The sequence below is a fragment of the Larus michahellis genome, chromosome 3 (genome assembly GCF_964199755.1).
Source record: "Larus michahellis chromosome 3, bLarMic1.1, whole genome shotgun sequence".
Classification (NCBI taxonomy): domain Eukaryota; kingdom Metazoa; phylum Chordata; class Aves; order Charadriiformes; family Laridae; genus Larus; species Larus michahellis.
This window is the reverse complement of record NC_133898.1, coordinates 92,004,345-92,013,178: the sequence shown is the minus strand read 5'-3', so window position 1 is coordinate 92,013,178 and position 8,834 is coordinate 92,004,345.

Below are 8,834 nucleotides of genomic sequence, written 5' to 3'. Positions count from 1 at the left end.
ATGAGTAAAATACTGGAACTAAAGTACTAGCAGCTGCATCATGAAATACCTAAAGCCGATGAATGCTCTCTGTTGGGTTAGCTAATTAAAGGCTCATCTCAGCACACAGCACAGAACCCAGAGGAAGAGTGGCAGCTGGGGGAACCCCAACAACCCAGTCAGAGGAAAGAGCCTCCAATCCAGCCCTTCCTGGGGCATCCCAGGAAGGTGTCAGCCCCATGCACTGGGAGTGAGACCCATCACCGTGAGTCAAACAGAGAGGCTTTCTGGAGCACCTTGCAGACTGAGGGTGGATACAGCCTGCAGGTATGGGACTCTTTGTGGAATACAGGGAAGAGCATCTTGGGATTGTATGGGGATTGTACAAAAGCTTATTATGGGATGTTTAGGGAAAGAATCGAAGGTGGGGAAAGGGGATCAAGGTGGTTTGGGGAAGAAAGAGTGGAAAAGAGAGGAATAACGGGATAAAAGAGGCTGATTACATGTAAACGGGCTGGTTATAACTGTCCATGCCCTGCACCTGATCAGTCCAGTCTGTCCTGTCTCCTCATTGAACTCCATTTCTAACTTTTCCTGAGTTCAGGGCTTTCTCTGTGTGCATGTGTATGGAGGTCTACCTGCCGGCAGCTGGAGTTGGACCGCAGATGACAGGAGCTGTGGGCTCAGGGTGCCAGCAATGGGAGAGACTGGAGTACGTATTGTGTGGGTACGTATGTCAGTGTGTAATCACTAGCAAATATCAAGACAGGCTAGCTGACAAATAGGGTAAGAGGCATGGGAGCCAAGTGACGGAGTGGCCATAAATGTAAGATACTGGAGAGACCAGAGTGAGATTTGACTACTTGTGGGACCAGGTGGTCAAAGCCAGTGACTGGAGAGGCTGTGAGGTCTGAGGGTTGGCTGCATTTACCAGACATGCTGTTTGCATGCGTGTATCTGTGCATGAGGCAACATGAGGGGCAATTCTGCACCTTACATGTCAGAAAACCAAGATGATGATGAAGTGCTTCAACTCCCCTTGAACAAACAGTTCAAGTTCTCTTACAGTGATAGGTAAGTAGGTTTTTTTGGTCTTCTCTACTGGGAAGGGATATAATATTATCATCATATACTTCTGTAATGCCTACTGCTGGCATCTGTTTCAGAAAAAAAGAAGTCACCCTGTCTTACAAGGTTACCCCACTTTTTATCTGGGATAGAGGGGCAGTGATTGCTACAGACCATGGCTGTCTACAGGGGTAAATGCTCTCTGTGGTGGACCTTAGTTCTGGGTACCTCAGTCATCCGAACAAGACCAAGGGCTCCTGTGAGCGCACATCCCAGACCCCTCCTGATCTACAGCCTTGGGAGCATGTTTGGAGACTGGCAGCAGGGGCTCAAGATCTGGTCAGCTGTGTCTATACATATATATACTGCAGGCACGCGCTGGGGTGGACTTACTCACCAGTACATGCGCAGCATATATAGCATATAAATCTGTCAAACACTGGCATTGCTTCTCATTGCCTTTTGGGAAAGGAAAAACATTTTGGTTTACTGTTTTCAAATGTCAAGGTGAAGTTCTGTTGGCTCTGCTTAGAAACAGCATGTCCTTTAAGTCTGTGCACTTGATTGTGTAGAGATGAAAAGAGCCACAGCTTGGCCTAAGCCAATAGCTCTGCAGTATAAATAGATGGACAAGATAGGAAGCAGCAGAGTCGCTGTGAGACCTGGAGAGCCATTTGCCTTGGACACTGATATTTCAAGGAAATGTTTGAGAAAGTAAATTATCTAACTAAGCCAGATTTAAGACATTTTTTGCCTTTCTAATTGTATTCGCTGCACAATATTCATTATGGTTGATTGGCAAGCTGAAAAAAAAGGCCGTTTTTCATATTCCATAAGTTTCTGCATGTCAGATACTTAACTAATGAAATCTGTGAGTACACGAGCTACTGGTCGCTAATAAAAATCGGGCATTCAGATATACAAGCAAGCCTTTCATTGCATGAAGCAGAGACAGCATATGTTTGTTGGCTTGATTTTGTTCCTGTTTGAGAAGGATTGCAGCATGAAAAGTAATGCTACCCACTTGCACTCTGAATCAGAGAGAGCGTGAATGCATACTTTTTGACTGTTCGTCTGAATGATGCAAATAAAGAAGCTTTCAGATAACATCTGGACGCTAGGGTGCCGGTGATGGCACATATTAGCGGTGGAGTGCATGAGACAAAACCTAGAATGAGGAGCTGCAATGCTGCAATGAATAATACAGTAAGCAGGATTTCTCTATTAGTCATTCAGGGGATGTCTGAAATTGCCAGAAAGTACCATAGTCTCAGGAACAGTGAAACTTTCTAAGGCAATGCTATAAAGACTGAAAAGTGGGTTGTCTAATTACTGTAGCTGAGCAGCTGAACTAGTAGGGAGCTGTGGAGTACGGCTGATAAGCAGCTAATTAATAAACTAGAGACATCTTGCTCATTAGTCCCTCAAAGGTCTGCAGAAGAGATCTGTGATGTCTTAAAAAGGGGATATGCAGATTGTGAAATCTCTGAATGCCTGGCATGGAGAAATGAAGTGTGAAAGGAACTAATGACGCTGGTAGCAATTGGAATGTGAGTGCACGCTGTCTGTGCGTGTGAGGCAATTAAGGAACCGCAGCGCCTCACGGGCAACAGACTGCAGAACGAATGCACTCTGTCTGTGCATGGATGTAGTGTACCCACACAGATATAAACCGAGTAATTGTGGTTTGAGTTACTAATGTGAGCTCCTTTGCTGGGCTTAATTAACAACAGTTCAGTGTTATGTTTGCTGCTAGTTAAAATACAGATTGAGTAAAGGAATATGAGTGACTAATCACAAAATGCACGAAGTGACTGGTGGGAGATGCAGATGCTGCAACAACTGGCATTAATATTGGCTAGTAGGTACAGTACATGGGTGTTTTGGGGATATTGAGGCAGGGTTGTGCCTGAGGATGTGTCAGCAGTGACCAGAGGGAAAGACAAATCCTAGAAGGAAGAATGGGACAACGATAGAAACATCCTGGGGAGGGAGGAAACCTGTAACATCTCCATTGCAGTTTAGTGGGACTAGCAGTTAACAGGTCACCTTAGGTTTCTTTGCGCTGACCAGGAGTTAGGTAAACATCTTAACTAACAACAGCTAGTAAACTAACTCCAAGTAGAAGGAGAAATAAAACTGCTGTACCGCAATTGTGGCATGGCCTGCCCAAGTCTTGGCTCTTCTAGCTGACCATCAACAGTTTGTCTTGTTCTTATTAAAACAGTCTCTAGCAATTTGTTTTGGCTTCTTCTAAGAGTGTCTCTCTCTCGTTCTTATTACTGGTTCTTGCCTTTCTTTTGCGTACTTGGACTTTTCCAATATACAGCTGCAGTCCTCTGTTATGCTTGCCCTAAAACTTGAGTGACTAGAGAAAAATCCTGCCCATCAAGGTGGCTGAGCCCCCTATTTTTCTGTTATTTTTCTCATAAGATTACATTCCTCCTTCCTCTAATAAACTTTCCAAAAGGCACAGGCACTTTTAGTTTGTTTATTTGAAAACTTAAGCCACACTATAAATGGAATATTGCTGGCCAAAGTTGAGCTCCACTTAATTCTGTCTTCTCTTGTAGCTTCTCAGGAACTGATACTGCTGATGCCAGATTAGTTGCAGGGCGATGGGTACTACTGCTGCTAGCCATGAAAGCAGCTGTCCCTTCCCTGTGCTGCCTATGGCATCCCATAATGATTCCTCATTGTTGTGAGTTTGGTTTTTTCCTTACCTGACAAGTACTGCAAGTATTAGGTTTTGGAAAAGAGTAGTTTAACTCTGAGGCTAGCATCTGCACTACTGTGGCTCTACCCCTAAGGCGTTAACCATCTTTGATATGTTTTTGATAGTCCCTCTTTAGTATGAGGTTTATAATCCTGATTTATACCCAGTTCTGATTTTCGATGTGGATTTAAAAGTCAGCGACCTGGACCTTCAGCCTTAAACTTCACCTTGAAGAATCTTATAATTTCATTATATTGGTAGGAATCTGATGCTGAGACACTTCGCTATTCTAGTGAGCACCTGAAGCCCTTCTGTGACGTTCCCTTTAAAATGCTAAATCTGTCTGTCTGCAAGAAATGCTTATTTCTGGGTTAACCGATTAGGTGGTTCCGTCTCATCCATAAAACCTTTTTTCTTCCCTCCTGCTTCTAGCTGAACAACCTCACCATTCACATTTGGTGACATTTCAGGTCTGGCATCTGATTTCTCAGTTATGAAGGACATTTCTAATAGCAATAATAATCTCTACATGGGCGTATCCTTTCCTATATTTTGAGGGAACTGTTTTTCTGTATACTGTTATATTATAAATACCTCCTTTGTATACAGGAATGAAATTTGGAGACTTTTGAAATAAAGGTCATTGTAATAACAGGAGATGAATTCTTAGAAAGGTTACCTGGACTAGAACATTTAATTGCATTAAACCTTTAGAGCTGACTGTCATGAGAAAATGACTGAGGAGCCAACTCTCAAAACACTGTTTAGCGGGATACACATTCTCTTATGTTCCCAGCCTGACTTGATGAATTACCTGCATAAGCTGTTGTCTGCAGACATAGCTTTAAGTAGCCTTGGAAACTGCCCCTTGAAGGTTCCAAACCTCTTGCTCTAAGGCCTAACATCTTACTTCTGACCACCAAATACTTGCTGTTTCTGGCTTGTGACTTTCACTGGCTGCAAGGATGGAGGAATCAAGATGCCGACACTTGTTAACAAAAGCAAGCGAGATAGAAGATCTCCCTAACCATATTTTCTAGATTCAAAGCTTAATTCAGGGTTATGAGTGCATGGTTATGAGAATGTGAGTGAAAGCAATTTTGTTTGAAAGCAAATTTGCCCATGAAATGTAATACATAAGAAAAGAGCCTTTTGTGTTTGAGGAAAAGGAAGGTATAATACTGAAAAGGTACTGCAAAGGGAAATCATAATGCTTTTTCAAGTGTCTTCATTAGTTTGTTGTTAGTAGAGTAAGTAGAAGCAACACAGTAGGTTCTGAGTAGCTGGACTTTCAAAGCCAATGTTCTCTCAATTCTTGTTTAGCTAGATTAAAAAAGGAGCACTTTTTCTTTTGGGCACAAGCTCACATTTTTAAGGCATTTTATGGCTAAGGTTGCGTTACAATCTTCATAATAACACAGATGAGTGCAAGATAACGAGGTAGAAATGAATCATTTATACAGCTCACCTAGTACTTCAACAGAAAAAGTATGAAAAATCCATACCAGAAACTTGTGGAGGCTCTTGCCAAGTTATAGTAGGAGCTGCCATAGTTGAACATGCGTGCAAGGCATCTGAAGATGGGCAGTCCTAGAAAAAGGAAAGTGTATCTTATGGCACTTATGAAAAGGACCTTTATGAAGAGCTGCTGGCAAACACTACAGGAAAGTGTCAGAAAATACCTGAGGCCTGCAAACTCACTAACCCAAAAAAGCCAGAGTGCACGTCTCGGGTATGTCAGAGCACTGAACTAGGCTTGAAACACTTCCAGCACCGGCAAGGTTAGTATCTCAATGCCACCTGGGTCAGTACTGAAGCTCAAGTGTCAACGTTCCTCAAGGTACTGCAGGGCTACAAGGCAGCATTAAAGATAGGATATTCTGGGGGTAACTCTTAGTACAGACTCTCCCCATCTGTACAAAAGGAGGGTTTCCTCATTTAAACTGGAAAGTTACTGTGGACTTGGAGCTACATGTTGAAAACAGATTGCTCCCCATCACTTTCTGAATCAGGTAATAGAAGTACCCTCGCCTTGCTAAACAAACATTAGCGTCACCTTCAAGTAAGGCCACATTTTCACAGAATGCAGTGTCCCATAGTAAAATTGGATTAATGTATTGTCCTCCCCACCCTCTTCTTTTATTCTGGCCCAACTGTTTGCTGTGGTGCTGTGAACTGGATCAGGGACCTGACTCCCCTTTGAAAGGGGAGAGTTGAGAGTCTAGGCATCACAGATATATGTAGATCTTTTGTTATAAAACATCACCTTTGCTCTTTATTCAATAGAGAACAAGGTAAATGCTTGCTGGCATGTTTAATGCATTATCATCAGTCATGTGGGGAATGCAGAGGAGGAACTGGCTGCTGCTGTAATGTTCATTAAGCTTTTCCTAAACTCTTTCACCACTGAGATTGACTCTGTTTTGCTTTTTTTTGTTGTTTGATTTTTTACAAAACTTATTTCTCCACTAGAAACTCAAAGACGCATTAGTGATCACTTGTGAGTAATAACTTGAGCAAGTGTAGGTTTAAAGTTAACTGTCTGAGGTGTGTTTCTTTACAGGGCAACCCTTGAATTCCACAACAGAAAATAAAACAAACTGTAAATGTGTTTGACTTCTGACTTTCATCTATAAATATATTTAACCCAAGCATTGCATCCTTGTGCTAACAAGCAAGAACCAGAAAGCAAAGACAACCGATGCCATCACTGTGATGAAGAGGAGGCAGTTCAAGGAATTAAAAAATAGCTGCATCTCCCATTTCTTAATGTGTTTAATCAATATTAGAAAATAACTGTTAAACCATCTTGTAACCAGCTTATATTAATGACCCATTAACCAGCTTATATTAATTATCCATTCTATTTAGGGGCGGATTAAACATAAATAGTAATTTGCCTATGGATAATTGAGAATGGAAACTGGGTAACATTCAAGAATAGATATACATCCAATAATATCCATCCCTTGGTTATTAAACAGATAGTGTTCTATATAAGACTTGCCGACCTCTCCTAAATAAAGACCCCTAAATGGTTTGGAATACTCTATTTATTAATGAGAGAAATCTGATCAACATCACAAACTGGACTGATCCTTTCTTCCGTTACAAACCACATTAGATGAGACTGATTGCTGTAGTCAAGAGCAGGAACTTCCCATGCCATCTCACAAACCATGTGAACGAAACTGTGTTTTAAAGCATGACTTGAATAAGGCTGTAGTACTCGGTTCAGTTCAGCAAGCTGAGCTTTGTAAGTGAAAGCTTGGAATTACTAATTTTACTGCCAAGGGAAAGTTCTTACGCTTTTAATTCTGCTGCCAAAAAGGGCTGTATTATTGTCAGGATCCTGGAGAGTTCCTGGCTGACTTTTTGCTGGAAACGTTGCAATGTTACAGAAACCACCAGCCACCCAGTCTGCTGCATATGGGACGTGAACTGTAATTCACTGACATTATTACTGGTCAATTAGAGGTGCACCCATGTGACTGAGAGCTAGATCTGTGTCTGTGCTGTGCAAGCAGACACATGCTCCTGCAGGCTTGCCAATTCTGAACTGAGCTCCGTAGAGACCATCTTCTGCAGGGCTTTCACCGAGGACAATGAGGCGTTGGATTCCTTTCATAATATGACGCTGGACCACTATGATCTCGCCAGAGGATTCCTGGGAAGCTGCCAAAAAGACAGCAAAACTTTCTTTTATTCCATTCAGAAGGAAAATAACCTGGGATTCTCTACACACACCACATCAGCAGAGCTCTTTCAGTCCATGCCCCCAATTTTTTTAGCTTTAAATCCAAGGTTAAGATGTTGGAATGTACATTGTTCAAAGATCCTCCCAAACAAAAAGCTTCTAATACTGTAAAAGCCTGAAAGCCTTAGTTTCATCTGTTCCTGTGCTTGGTTCTATCTAAGCAGCAATATGTCGAGTGACTTGGAGTGGGTCTTGAAAGTCTGGCAGTGGAAGAGGACATTCATGGTGTTGAAAGACTGCTTGAAAGAACTGAGCTCATTTGGAAGTGAATAATATTCGTTCAACTCTATAAGCCCTGTAAGTTTCTAAAGCCCTTGCTGCTTGCTTTTTTTTTCGTTACTAAATTTATTTTTCCTTTGAGAATGCTAAAACTGCATATCTTTCTTTTCCTCTAGTTAAAAAAAATGGCTTTGGGATACTGTGATCCTGAGCATAAAATCAGTATACAATTTTCATAAAATCAGTATACAATTTTAATTGCCTTGCAGCCTTACTTAGGACAAAAAGATCTATGCTTCTGCAATTTACTGATCTGTTCTTACCCAAATGCTGGCACAGGAAGCAGACTGGAAAACCTGAGAAGTATGTTATTGTCTAAAGCCCAGGGGAACAGCAAGAACCATTACGACCCCACAGGGAGAACGGCAGCTGGTCTTAGGTGGTGGCTTTTCCTTGGTTCTCAACATGTTCCTGTCAGGCCTCTTTCCTCTTGGACATGAAGTGTTTTGGTAAATCCAGTTTATGGCATTAAGGAGTGTCGGAGTTCAAACACGCTGTGTGGATTTGTCACTGTGAGCAAGGCTTCCAGTGGTGCTGCAGATCTCCTCCCGCAACTCCTGGCACTAATGCTCTTACAGCACCTTCTAGTGAATTATCTTTTCGAAGTCGGAATTGTTCTTTGTGTAAAATGTCTTGTAGGCATGCTACTAACCATAATGTGCTGGAAAAGCTGGATGCCAGCTGGTATCAGTGTGACTTTTTACTGAGGCTGGCAAAACTTTTCAGCTTTCCCCTTTTCTTTGCAAGCTATTGTAATGAATGGTGTGTGGACCAGAGAAGGGGTGAGTCTGCTGAGACTGTCAAAAGGATTGACAGCAATTTAAAAGCCACCTTCTTGAATGTATGCTGAAGGCAGGAACTTCTTGAGGAATATTTCACAGCAGTTTCTTTCCCCCTCCCCCTGGAAGTGACCATCGTGCACTGTCACTGTATGTGCACGCATATGTATGTATGTATGCAAAGGGGAGGCACCACAACTTTTTTTTGAGAAGTATTTAAATGGTTTAGATTAATCTACCAGAATCAGAGTTAAGG